Consider the following 14,143-nt stretch of genomic DNA (forward strand, 5'->3'; position numbering starts at 1 on the left):
ATCAGCTACTTTCAAACCAACAATAATAAAACATAAATAATTATACTAAGAAAAACTCAAAAGTAATTAACTAAAACCTCGATTTAAAGAAACTTATTTTTGTAAGTTTTCTTTTTTCGAAACACAAAACTTATAATCTAAAAATGGTGAATATTTTTGTCCTTTTTTCATTTCCACAAACAAAACCTATTAAAATAATAATAAAAGCTAAAATGTCAAAGATTAGACTAAAAGAAAAATTAGACACTAAAACCGTGAAAAGGTCCCGGGAGGGTAAAAAATCACGTGTCTACAGTCTCTACCAAACTGAAAAGTGTTTCTATTGTTGGAAACAAGATATTTAGACCAATAATACTCACTTCAAAGAATAATCTAAAAAGGGCAGCCTGGTGCAATAAGCTATGTGCAGAGTTCGGGGAAGGGCTAAACTACAAGGGTCTATTGTACACACACAGCCTTACCCTGCATTTCTACAAGAGATTGTTTCCATGGCTCGAACCCTTGAGCAACTTTACAAGTTAAGCGAAGGCTTCCCTTTAGGGATTTCCATAGAATGGGGAAAGAAAATGGCATCGACAAAAGAAATCATATCAGCAAAACGACAAAGAGATGCAACTTCGCAATATACATGTGGGGGGTGCATGCAGGCTCAGGAACTTCTTAGCTACTTCAGAAACCAACGGCATGGTAATGCAGCGAAGGGCTGATTTATACGCTGGACAGTGAAAATATATTTTTCTCAAGGTAACTGATTAAATGATGCGTGAAAAGTTAATACTGAGAGTTATTTATGTTGAGATTCTACCTATTGAAATATTCTAATGTTTGTTATCTCAGAAAGAAGAATGATTTGTGGAGGCTCTGCTGATACAACTTTGACATCTCTTGAGGTAGGAGCCAAAAAAAGGTCATTCCTGATCTTCTTTTCCCTTCTATTTGCCCTATTCCCACCCAGCTGTAATGTTCCTCTCTGCTCTTTTTGCCAGTTAGAATTTGTCATCCTTAAATTTGTCGTATATTTGGATTGCAGCACTGTATACTGAAAATTAAATATGCGGATTATGAACTGATATCCATGACTATCACAAAGGCTATTAAGGCTCAAATGGAAGGCTTGGGAGCAAACTCAGACAACTTTGCAAAAATTGCCGATTGTCTAAGATTGAAATCAAACTAAGAGCTTTTAATTGAGCTTGGGGCCCTTGAAAAATTGAAGGAGAATGCTGAACAAGCTGAAAAGACTGAGGAAGTTGAATATATTGAGTAAATTATAGCTCTTGTTTCCCATATGCACGACTGCTTCGTCACAATGAAACGGTCTCAAACCTTAATGCCTGTGCCGATACCTCCTGATTTTTGTTGCCCCCTCTCACTTGAGTCGATGATGGACCCCGTAATTGTTTCTCCTAGACAAACTTACGAGCAAGATTTTATAAGGAAATGGATTGATCTTGGTATTACTGTTTGTTCTAAGACCAGGCAAACTCTGGGGCGCAGAAATCTCATGCCTAATTACACTGTTAAGGCACTCATTGCAAATTGGTGTGACTCAAACAATGTAAAGCTACCTGATCCGATGAAATCTTCACTTCCAGCACATGCAGATTCTGGTATGCCCAGGGATACCCAGGGTTTTCGCCTTCTAAGGGGAATTCACTCTTCGCAATTCTGCTCGCTCTTTAAGTTCTCTAAGGAAGAGTTTGATTTCATCAAGTATAAACCAAAGAGAAGGATCATCTTCGGAAGATTCTTTACCTGGAGTTGCTAGTAATATGCTTACTCTGGATGTTGAAAGGATATCTATTAAGAGTTCTGAAGAACGAATGGCCCACTCTGGAGAGATAAACTCACATGGTCATAGTATGTTAGCAGCCGATAAACACTTCCTTGTAGGTCATAATAGAACCACCTTGGCACCCAACACACTATCCGATTCAAACTTTTCACCTGTAATTTCTGGTGATGGAAATGAAGTATTCTCAAGATCAGCAGCGGCTACGACTGACACTTATGGGGATGTGTCAGAATCCCAGCTTTCTGTGCCGTTACAAAGGGAACCAGAATTCACGAGGGAAAAGCAGCAATCGGTCAGGAAGGAGGGATTCCCATTCTGTTTGAGGTTGTTGAACTGGGCTCTGCGAGACGGAAGGAAAATGCAGCAGCTGCTTTTTTGCAATTATGCACCAATAGTAGCAGGTTTTGCAACATGGTTCTCCAGGAAAGAGTTGTACCTCCGTTAGTAGCATTGCCACAGGCTGGCACCCCAAGAGCTAGAGAAAAGGTACGATTTTGCATTAACCTCGCACTAGGGGGTGTCAAATGGGCGAGTTGGGCTGAGTTTGGGTGGGTCAAAATGGGATGAGTTAACAAATGAACCGCTCAAAAGTTACTTGGGCTGAAATGGGATGGGCTAAAATGGGCTAAAAACTAGTTCATAACTGTTACACCTCGAAAATTTCATGTTGTTGTGCTGTGAATAGACTAACACGAACTTAAGGTGAACATGAAGTTCTTATGACATTAAGGAGCGTATGTGGTAGCTTCAAGCATATACGATAATATTTTGAAGTCATGTGAACCGGTGAAACTAAGTTCGTCGAGGAGAAGTGGAGTATAAGTCGTGTTTTGGGAAAGGTTTCGCAAACTATCAAGTTAAGGATTATTTATTAATGCCTTGAGAAGAAGTTATAAGGCTCCTTAGATGGTTAATGAAGTATTAAACAAGTGTTAAGAAGGTTCCATAAGGATTGGGGACCAAACAAATTGACAAGAATAATTTCGGAAAAGATGGAGTTATAAGACCACTTATACGGTCCATATAACTTTATACGGTCCATATAAGGATCCGTATAACCTTTATAGAGAAGGCATATCCCTGATGGTATTATACGGTCACTTATACGGACCGTATAAAGTTATAAGGACCGTATCAGTGTTTGTACAACTCAATCGGGTCACTTTTTCCCGATTTTTTAATTTCTATATCTATCTATCTATCTATCTATATATATATATATATATATATATATATATATATATATATATATATATATATATATATATATATCCATTTAATTCATTTTCCATACTCCTTACGACTCTTGAAAGCTCTAGAACATTCCCCATATCATATCCACACTAATCTAAAGGGAATCAAGGATTAATCACCAAGACCCAAGAGAATCAAGTGCAGATAAGCTCACTAGGGTTAATATAAGTGAAGGTTTCCTTTGGAATGGAAGTTGGGGATTTTCTCACGTGGAGTATCTTCATCCAAAGATCATTCCTACATAATCAAAAGTGAGTTTTACATCTATTTCATGCTATTACAAGTATTAAGTGGTTGAAAGACTTGGATTAGAGAAGAAAGTTGAATATGGAGCCAAATGTGAAAATAATGACACTCTTGAATAGTAACTTGACTTGAATCATAGTTCTTGATATGTCATGAGTATAATCTTGTTGTGCAGGATACAAATGACGTTAAAGAAGTGTTATGTGGGAATGAATATGGTGTTATGTCATAGTTATGGCTATGGATGACTTTGAAAGTGAATTTGAGAAGTGAACAATGTTTAACTTGAGAAATCTATTGATTATGATAATATGAGTGTTGCTATTGCTATTTGGGAGTTGTTTATCATATGGAGAAAGTTGTCGAAACAAAGGAAATGCTGCCCAATTTTCATTAGCTCTTAGTCGCCTTAGCTTATCCTTAAGTATGCTTCTAATGATCTAATGTAATACGAATTCTCTTGAATGTAGTGTTGTGAACTTGGAAGGAGAGCGTTTAGTCGTTGAGAAGACGCAAAGGTATGTAAGGCTAGTCCCCTTCTTTCAAAGGCATGACTTCTATACTATGATTTATTTTCTATATTTTCATGATCTTCTTACATCCCAAAAGATGAAAGTTAAAGATTCTTCAGAGCTTCTTATGAGACAGAGATGAGATATGTCCCAAGATAATGATGTTGATAATGATGCTATTTCAGAGATTCCAAAGCCTATGATATGATGCTATCATGAGCTTGATAATCCTATTCTTATGGTTTCATTGATGTTAGTTCTTGTTGTTGTCTCACCTCATGATATTAGTTCTTTCAAGGTGAGGCATAGCGACGATGGTTATTCCATAATGTAATCAGAGGTTATCGACCTTACGTCACTCCAATAGAGTTATAACTTTCACTTGGACTCTCATGCATGCTTTACGCTGTGTATATGTTTAATTACACCGCGCCTATTTAGCTGGGCAGTCACCAATATGATGGGCGTAGTGAGTAGCTATGATGATGATTACACCGTGCCTATATGGCCGGGCAGACACCACTAGTGGGCGGCTTGAGATGTTTACCCCGGACGCGGGCTAATGACGATCACACCGTACCTATATGGTCGGGTAGCTTATATATATATATATATATATATATATGATATGATATGATGTTATTTAATATAAAAGCTAGCATGCATGATTCCGCCTTAAGAGGCAATTAGTTACATGTTTACTCTTCATCTTATGCTCTTTTATTTCTTTATTATGCTGTTGTACATGCCTTACATACTCAGTACATTGTTCGTACTGACGTCCTTTTCTTTTATGGTCGCTGTGTTCATGCCCACAGGTAGACAGGGAGACGGACCTGACACCTAGGAGCCTTATCAGCAGTTGTACAGGAGTACCCCACTACTCCGGAGGTGTAGCCTATTGGTATATTCTTTTGTGTACATATTTGGGGCATGGCGGGGTCCTGTCCTGTCCTTATGATTCCAGTATTCTAGTAGAGGCTCGTAGATACATATGTGTGGGTAGTAGATGTTCTATGATCTCGTTAGTGTATGTCATGTATATCATTTTGTAGCTTTGTGGGCTTATGTATGTGATTATGTATACGCATGTTTTGGGAAGTAAATGGGGATCATTCTATGAGAAGTCTTGTGTTGGAAACAGTGTAAATTCAGGTTGAGTCTAATGATAAGCAGGACAGGTGGTGCTCGGTATGCCAGCTCCTGGTACCCGTCATGGCCCTCTAATTGGGTCGTGACAATAACCCAACCCGCCCAATTCGTACTAAGTTTTAATTTCTTTGTTTGTTCTTTTATAATGTTTTAGTACCTAATAAAACTATCTTTTTTCTTTAAAATGGGTAATTAACACATATCAGCCCGATTTTGTGATGGGCTGAAATGGGCTAAGCTAATAAATGGGCGGGTCAATGACCAGTCCAAACTTGGGCGGGTTGGCAGGTTATATTTTAACGAGCTAATTTTGCCACTTCTACGTCGCACTTTGTTTCTATTCTAGTTCAAGTATTCTAGAATATACATGTGGGGGATATATGCAGGCTCAGGGACTTCTTAGCTACTTCAGAAACCAACGACATGGTAATGCAGCGAGGGGCTGATTTATAAGGTGGATAATGAAAATATATTTTTCTCAAGGTAACTGATTAAATGAAGCGTGTAAAGTTGATGTTGAGAGTTATTTATGTAGAGATTCTGCTTGTTGAAATATTCAAATGGTTGTGATCTGAGAAAGAAGAATGATTTGTGGAGGCTCTTATGAGTGTTGGGTCCATCCCCTTGTTTTAAGGAAGGAATATTTTTCTTCCTTTGACAAAATCACATTGGTAGCAATTGTGGAATTGGCCAACAAGTCAATTCTTTTGTTCACATAGTCGTGATGTAAGCGCTTACCTCATCTTAGGAAATTCATTCCTATAAATAGGCAGCTTTTGGTTCATTTGTAAGACACCAAGATAGAGAGAGAAAAATCTAAGAGAAATACTCTTAGTGAAAGGCCTAAGTAAGAGAAGGTCTTTGAGAGAATTTTCTGTGGTAAAATTCTTGAGTGTAATTGGGATTGGGGTTGTGAGGTTGAGTGTTGTAAACACTTGTAATATTTCTTCTTTAATAAGATCTGCAGCAGCAACGTGGACGTAGCTCTCACATTGAGGGTGAACCACTATAAATCTGTGTGTGCTATTTATTCTTCGCTTACATCACGGCGTAAGTAGGTTCTGTCTAAGGAGGTTAGTATTTAAGTGGTCCAGCTGTGACCCTCCAATCTTTCCTGGGAACCTGCTTACAAAGGTCGGATTTGGGATTCAAATCCTAACAACTGGTATCAGAGCAACAGGTTGTGTTGTGATTTAGAAACGATGGGAGGCGAAGATGGTACGACGCACGGCATCGGTAAATTCGATGGTACAGACTTTGCGTTCTGGAGAATGCAAATTGAAGATTATTTATATGGCAGAAAGCTTCATGAACCTCTGAGTCCGAAACCAGAGGAGATGAAGCAAGCAGATTGGGATCTCCTCGACAGACAAGTTCTGGGAGTCATTCGGCTAACGCTGTCGAAGAACGTTGCTCACAACGTGGCAAAGGAGAAGACCACCGCAGCTATGATGAAGGTATTGTCTGATATGTATGAGAAACCTTCGGCAAATAATAAGGTATTTCTCATGAAGAAACTATTTCATCTAAAGATGATGGAAAATGCTCATGTTGCTGCACACATAAATGAATTCAATACCATTGTAAATCAATTGTCATCGGTAAAAATTTATTTCGATGATGAAGTACAAGCTCTAATTTTGTTAGCATCCCTACCAAATAGCTGGGAGCCAATGAGAGCAGCGGTTAGTAATTCTGTCGGCAGTAACAAACTAAAGTTCAACGATGTTAGGGATCGTATCCTTGCTGAGGAGGTGCGCAGGACAGATTCTGGAGAGGCATCGACGAGTTCTGCTTATAATGTTGAAAACAGAAGCAAAAATTTTGACAGAAGCTACAACCAAAATAGGGGCAGATCGAAGTCAAGGAATGGCAGGGGTCAATCCAGACCAGGACGAACACATGAGTGTTGGAACTGTGGAAAACCAGGTCACTTCAAGAAGAACTGTAGGGCGCCAAAGAAAGAGGACAACAAGGGGGATGGAATCAACGCTGCTTCGGAAGACATTGGCGATGCGTTGTTGCTATCGGTTGACAGCCCGATAGACTCTTGGGTGCTTGACTCAGGAGCGTCCTTTCATACCACCCCACATCATGATATAATGACAAACTACGTGGCTGGGAATCTCGGCAAAGTTTATTTAGCCGATGGAGAGCCGCTAGACGTTGTTGGCACGGGAGACATTAATTTGAAGATGTCAAATGGATCCTCGTGGAAGATTACAAATGTTAGACATGTTCCAAAGCTGATGCGAAACCTGATCTCAGTAGGTCAGCTTGATGATGAGGGATATGATCTCAATTTTGGTAATAGGTCTTGGAAGGTGGCGAAAGGTGCTATGGTAGTTGGCCGAGGAAAGACGATTGGCACTCTCTACATGACGACTAGCTGTCGTGATACTGTTGCTGTGGTTGACAACACAAAGAAGACAAATTTGTGGCATTGTCGGCAGGGACATATTAGCCAGAAGGGGATGAAGCTGTTGGTGACAAATGGCTTAATTCCGGAGTTGAAGACGGTGGACCTTTATACGTGTGAGAGCTGCATTCTCGGAAAACAAAAGCGAGTAAGCTTCTCAAATGCAGGCAGGGAGTTGAAGGTCGAGAAACTGGAATTGGTGCACACAGATGTGTGGGGACCTACCACTGTCCCCTCTCTTGGAGGATCACACTACTACGTGACCTTCATTGATTATTTAACCAGGAAGGTATGGGTTTATTTTATGAAAAATAAATCCGATGTGTTTAGTGTATTCAAAAGATGGAAAGCCATGGTCGAGAATGAAACAAACCTCAAGTTGAAGTGTTTGAGGTCCGACACCGGCGGAGAATACACCGATGGTGATTTCAAACGGTACTGTGCCGATAATGGGATCAAGGTGATGAAGACTATTCCTGGAACGCCGCAACAAAATGGAATAGCCGAAAGAATGAACCGAACGTTGAACGAGCGTGCTCGAAATATGAGAATACACTCTGGACTGCCCAAGACATTCTGGGCAGATACAGTCAATACCGTGGCCTTCTTAATTAACCGAGGACCGTCAGTTCCCTTGGATTTCAGAATTCCAGAAGAAGTCTGGAGTGGCAAGAAGGTAAATCTTTCATTTCTGAAAGTGTTCGGCTGCTTATCATATGTTCATAATGATGATACGGCTAGAAGCAAGCGTGATCCAAAATCAAAGAAGTGTTACTTTATTGGCTATGGTGACACCGAGCTTGGTTACCGATTTTGGGATGAACAAAATCGGATGATCATCCGAAGCAGGAATGTTGTCTTCAACGAAGAGGTACTGTACAAAGACAAGTTGCAAAAAAAATTCAGAATGTCAAGACAAGGAATCGGAAATAGTCGATTTGAGAGACTTCCCGACACCTGAGCCGCAGCCAGGTACAGCCGAGGAAGAGGAACAAACAATCCGAGAAGGTGCTGATGAAAGTGCCGATTCTGAAACAAATAAGCAGACGCCAATCACAGAACTGCGTAGATCATCCAGGATCAGGAAGCCGATTCACAAGTACTCTCCATCCCTCAACTACATTCTACTCACTGATAGAGGGGAGCCGGAAGGTTATGAAGAAGCAATGCAAGTCAATGAATCGACCAAGTGGGAGCAGGCAATGAAAGATGAGATGGATTCACTATCGGCAAATCATACATGGGAGTTAGCCGAGTTTCCAAAGGATAAGAAGGCATTGCAAAACAAATGGGTTTATCGGATAAAGGAAGAACCCAATGGAAGCAAGCGTTATAAAACAAGGCTGGTTGCAAAGGGATTTCAACAGAAAGAAGGCATCGACTATACAGAGATCTTCTCTCCCGTAGTCAAGATGGTGACTATCAGAACTGTTCTTGGACTGGTAGCAAAGGAAAATCTACATCTGCAACAGATGGACGTGAAAACTGCATTTCTTCACGGTAATCTAGACGAGGAAATCTACATGCTACAGCCGGAGGGATTCAAAGTCAAAGGAAAGGAAATCTGGTGTGCAAACTTCAAAAAAGTCTGTACAGACTAAAACAGGCTCCAAGACAGTGGTATTTAAAGTTTGGCAGCTTTATGAAGAAAGCTGAATTTTCAAGATGCGAGGCAGATCACTGCTGTTACTTCAAAAAATTTGAAGACTCGTACATGATACTGCTACTCTATGTCGACGACATGCTAATCGTAGGAGCAAACCTACAGGAGATTAATCGGTTGAAAAAAGGGTTATCGGAAGAGTTTGCAATGAAGGATTTGGGAGTTGCAAAGCAAATCCTTGGGATGAGAATCGACCGAAGCAAGGAGGGCATCAAACTCTCACAAGAAGAATATGTGAGGAAAAGGTTCAACATGCATGATGCCAAACCAGTCAGCACTCCCTTGGCTGGACACTTTCGGTTGTCAAAGGATCAATCGCCGACAACCGAGGATGAGAAGAAGCAGATGGACAAGATACCTTATGCATCTGCAATCGGTAGTCTTATGTATGCAATGATATGTACAAGGCTAGACATTGCACATGCAGTGGAGTTGCTAGCCGATTTATGAGCAATCCGGGAAAGCAACACTGGGAGGCTGTGAAGTGGATATTCAGATATCTGAAAGACAGCTCGAGTTCAGCTCTGTATTTCCGAAAATCAAAAACAGGATTGCAAGGGTATGTTGATGCTGACAACGGTGGTGATATTGATAGCAGAAAGAGCACATCCGGGTATGTTTACACCTTCGGAGGTACTGCAATATCTTGGGTTTCCAAGTTGCAAAAGATAGTAGCTCTCTCTAGTTGTGAGGCTGAGTACGTTGCTGTGACGGAGGCCACAAAGGAAATGATGTGGCTACAATCTTTTCTGCGGGAATTGGATCAGGACCACGAGGGAAGTGTGCTATATTGTGATAGCCAAAGTGCCATTCATTTGGCAAAGAACCCGGTCTACCATGCTCGAACGAAGCACATACAACTCCGTTACCATTTCATTAGATCAGCTTTGGAAGATGGAGCGCTAGTGCTTGAGAAGATCGCAGGGAGTCAGAATCTAGCAGACATGCTGACAAAGGCAGTGACGATAGATAAACTGAAGCTATGCTCAACTTCAGTTGGCCTACACGAAGTATGAAACTAAGAAAGAGCTGCTGCATCGATCAAAGTGTGAAGACAAATTAAAATTAGTCTTCAAGTGGGAGATTTGTTGGGTCCATCCCTTTGTTTTATGGAAGGAAGATTTTTCTTCCTTTGACAAAATCACATTGGTAGCAATTGTGGAATTGGCCAACAAGTCAATTCTTTTGTTCACATAGTCGTGATGTAAGCGCTTACCTCATCTTAGGAAATTCATTCCTATAAATAGGCAGCTTATGGTTCATTTGTAAGACACCAAGATAGAGAGAAAAAAATCTAAGAGAAATACTCTTAGTGAAAGGCCTAAGTAAGAGAAGGTCTTTGAGAGAATTTTCTGTGGTAAAATTCTTGAGTGTAATTGGGATTGGGGTTGTGAGGTTGAGTGTTGTAAACACTTGTAATATTTCTTCTTTAATAAGATCTGCAGCAGGAACGTGGACGTAGCTCTCACATTGAGGGTGAACCACTATAAATCTGTGTGTGCTATTTATTCTTCGCTTACATCACGGCGTAAGTAGGTTCTGTCTAAGGAGGTTGGTATTTAAGTGGTCCAGCTGTGACCCTCCAATCTTTCCTGGGAACCTGCTTACAAAGGTCGGATTTGGGATTCAAATCCTAACAATGAGTCCATCCTCCGTTAACTTCGTATGTGAATGTGGAAGAAAAGCCTTTATACCATTAAAAAGTGTCTGATGGCATCAGTTATAAACTTTGTATGTGAATGCGGTGAGATTGTGATGAACTATTTTTTTCTCGTAAGTAGTTGGTAGTGATATATTTTGATTGCTGAAACAAATAGCCAACTGAACCTTCCCCTAATTGTTAGTACCAAAAGCAAAACAAACTGTCTTTACTTGAACGATAATGGAAGTCAAGCGATAAATTGGTCATTTCTTCACCTATTTATGTTGGTTTTCATTTGATATTGCATTGCAGAGATGGCTGTTTTCAAGGGAGTGTTTGACTGGTTATCTGCATATCACATTGAACTTAATTACTGCCTGAAACACCACCTATCCATTATACTGGACAGACCTGTATAAGAATCCCATGCAGACTGCACTTGTATTTTTTTCTTTTCTTGTTATGGATAACGGTGGTGTCCAAGCAAGCTTGTCGAAGAAGTGGTAGAACCAGCCAAGTAATATTCATGTGAGTGGCAGCTTCGGGAATTAGACATTGTGAGTTTTGAAATGTGTATGTAACTCTATTTATACTTGATTCTAATTGCACGTGGATGCTCGCACACATATACTTGCATATAGCATTTGGCACCATAGTATTGAGTTACTTAAAATTTGCAAACCCATTGTTGGATCTACTACTAGTTCGTATGATGATTAGGAATTTACGCGGGGTGGCCTTTTGAAAGGCGTGTTTAATATTTGACCCATTAAGAAAAGTTATAAATATATACATTTGCCAAGATGTCTTCTTCTCTTCCTTGTGCATTTTCTTCATGTGTGCAGTAAAAAATCGAAGACACATTCCTTATCCTTATGATTATTTTGGATTGGTTTGGTTGCACAAATTTGAAGAACATCATTGTTGAGTTTTATTGAGTTTGTTAGTAGAAGAAAACAAAGTGAGTCTATTGATTTTTGAAGATTTGAGTTGAATGTAACAATTGGAAATTGTTGAGTTTTGCATTACAAGACCGGATATCAAATGTGGAGTCATTTTGAAGCAAAAATGTGTTGCTGAAAACAAGTTATACTGACCGTGAATTTTTGGTTAAATCCTGACGATCAACATAGCTTGTTGTTGAGGCAAGTCTTGTGACTGAAATCCTGGTAATTTGTCAGGATTTGTGGCCAAGATCCGTACGATCACCATAACTTGTTTTATAGGCAGTCTTGCACAATATTAGATAAGAAATCCTGTTGACCCGTCAGAATTTTGCATCCGCTTATGGCTAAATAATTATTTTCACAGTATCTTTTTTAACGCGTTTAAATTTTAGATAATAATGGTACCGAAGGATCCTAATTGTGAAAATCACCCTATGATGGTCAGCCAATGGACATTGTTTTATCTTCTTTGATGTGGTTGCCTCTTGAATGGTCTCGTTAACTAGAAGTCTTTTTAGTATTTCACCGTTAGCAGCAAGTTGAGGGAATCTATTTCATGTTTTGATTATTTTGTTTTTTGAAATGTAGATGTGTTTGGACAAGAGAAAAAGAAGCAAAAGAAGAAAAAAAAAAATCTTGGACAAATGGTTCCAATAATTTGACATTTCCCTTTCAAGACTTGTGCATTGACTTAAGAATAACAACATGCTTTTTCTCCTCTTAGCTCCTATAATTCTAAGTATAGACTCAATAATTAGTCTGAATGATTTGTGTTTCAATAAACAAATTTGAGATAATCAATCACACTTGTAAAAACTTTACTTTTTGTTTTTCTTTGGGGAGCAACAAAAGAATATCTTTTTTATATTTAAAAGCAGTAGAAGAAGACTTAAATGGATAAGCAACTCATGATCCTTGGGAATTTAGAGTAAAGAGTACGTTCACTTAATGAGTAATCACGTCAAAAGTGATAGGGATTTGTGTGTCAAGTAGCTTTCGTTTGAAATTTTCACGGCAAGACTTGAAAAAATACAACACATTTCCATTCATAATTCACTATTTTCTTGACATAATTTCTCACGCTCTTTAATTTTTTTGTTTAGGCGGATGCAGCCCATAAACAACGGGTTCAACTGAACTCATTATCTTCGAACACGAATCATAGATATATGAAGAATCCTCATATTCTAGGCAACATAAAAGTTGGTTTGGGAGATTATTCTTTTCTTTCTTGAGTTCTGAAAATGTAATTCTATTTATACGTGAATTTTGTACGTGTGCACTCGTACACATATACTCACATTTATCATTTGATACAGAAGTATCAGGTTCTGTTGAACTCGAACCAATTGTTCAATCCGCTTTTGATTCATAGGATGATGACACCAATGGACATGGTTCTATCTTCTAAAATACCATGCCCTTTAATAAGCTTGATGTGACTGACTCTTGAATAGTCTCGTTAACTAAATATCTCTACTTAAATGGATAAGTAATTCATGATCCTTGGAAATTTAAAGTAAAGTATATGTTCACTTAATGAGTACATAAATGAAAAATGACAGTGAAAGGGATTTGTGTGTTAAGTAGCTTCCATCTGAAATTTCCACGACAAGACTTGGAAAATTGCAACTCATTTCCATTCACTATTCAGTATATTTCTTGACTTAATTTCCGGTGATCTTAAATTTTTTAGAGGTGGTTGCAGCAAATAAACAACGAGGGAACTCATTATTTTCAGACATGAAAAATACATATATGATGAATCCTCGCATTCCAGATGTGAGATGATTTGAATGGTATAACGTGTGTTACCCCTAAGGATTTATATGGCTGATTTCAACTACTGTGGGACTGAGGGTAATTATCGTTAGATCTGCTACTTGTTTGTATGATGATGCAAATGGACAATGTTCTATCTTCTTTGAGAGCCATGCCCTTTAATAAGCTTGACGTAGTTGCCTTTTTTTTTGGGGGTGGGGTGGGGTTTGCCTTCTCCTTCCCGGTATCCGTTTTAGGGGTAAAACACTCCTTATCAATGATCGATGACTCCTATCTTAGGAACGTGATTGTTTCTTGAACGGTCTCATTAACTAGAAGTCTCTGCTTAAGTATTTTACAAGTGGGTTGATTGATTGAGTGAGATTTTATTATATGTATATGAAATAGGTAAATGTGATATACATATAATATACTTTTGTGTTATTGTTAACAAAATACTATCGTTCTCATTAATGCAAATTTTCAATAAGAAATAAATTACGTTATAATGTTATGCTATGGTCTTTAGACTAACAAATGTTTTTTATTTAAAATTGTTTTGCCTTTGTCCTTTTTTCTTCGCGTGGTGAGTACCATTTTTTTTAGTACGATTTGGTTTTGAATACAGGATATATTAATTTTGTTTTGTTTGTTTTATTTTATTTTAAAAAATCAATGTAAATATACTCGTACAAGAAAAAAAAAAAAACAGAACAATTTATTTTCTTAGAAAAAATAAAACCAATTGGCAT

The 14,143-nt window shown here is 38.7% G+C and overlaps 1 pseudogene; it reads left to right on the forward strand.

The window, feature by feature from the left end:
• Positions 1 to 566: 566 nt before the first annotated feature.
• LOC132601993 (U-box domain-containing protein 4-like) lies at positions 567 to 5,405 on the forward strand (annotated as a pseudogene).
• The last annotated feature ends 8,738 nt before the right edge of the window (positions 5,406 to 14,143 follow it).

This window comes from Lycium barbarum, chromosome 7, assembly GCF_019175385.1.
Source record: "Lycium barbarum isolate Lr01 chromosome 7, ASM1917538v2, whole genome shotgun sequence".
Classification (NCBI taxonomy): domain Eukaryota; kingdom Viridiplantae; phylum Streptophyta; class Magnoliopsida; order Solanales; family Solanaceae; genus Lycium; species Lycium barbarum.